Source organism: Penaeus chinensis, chromosome 25 (genome assembly GCF_019202785.1).
Source record: "Penaeus chinensis breed Huanghai No. 1 chromosome 25, ASM1920278v2, whole genome shotgun sequence".
Taxonomy (NCBI): Eukaryota; Metazoa; Arthropoda; class Malacostraca; order Decapoda; family Penaeidae; genus Penaeus; species Penaeus chinensis.
In genome coordinates, this window is record NC_061843.1 from 12,616,096 (window position 1) to 12,616,960 (window position 865).

Here is an 865-nt window from a genome sequence, read left to right on the forward strand (position 1 = left end):
GAGAATTATTATTATTATTATTGTTATTATTATTATTATTATTATCATTATTATTATTATTATTATTATTATTATTATTGTTATTATTATTATTATTATCACCATCATCAAAATCACCATCATCATCATTCATTATTATTATTGTTATTCTTATCATTGTTTTAATTATCCTCCTCATCATCGTCATCATCAACATAATAATAATAATAACAATAATAATAATAATAACGATGATAATAATACAATACTACTAATGCTAACAATAATAACTAATAATAGTAATAATGATTAACAAAGATAACAATAATGATGATGATACACACACACACACTCAATCACACACACACACACACACACACACACACACACACACACACACATACACGTACACACGCACGCGCGCACACGCACACGTAGACACACACACACACACACACACAAACACACACACGCGCGCGCGCGCACCCACACACACGTACGCACACGTACACACACACACACACACAAACACACACACGCACACGCACACACACAAACACCATCATCATGATCGTCATTACTTTCATTATCATTTTCATCGTCATCTTTATTATAATTAACATCATCATCATCATCATCATTACTGCCGTCATTAACCCTTTGTCTGTCCGACACTTTTTCGCTGATCGTTCTCTGATGATAATGGTAATAATGATGATAATGATTATAATAATAAAAATAATGATAATAATAATAACAATAATAATAATGATAATAATAATAATAATAATAATAATAATAATAATAATGATGATGATAATAACAATGATAACCATAAAACAACAGTAACAATAACATGAAATAATGATAATAATAATAATAAAAA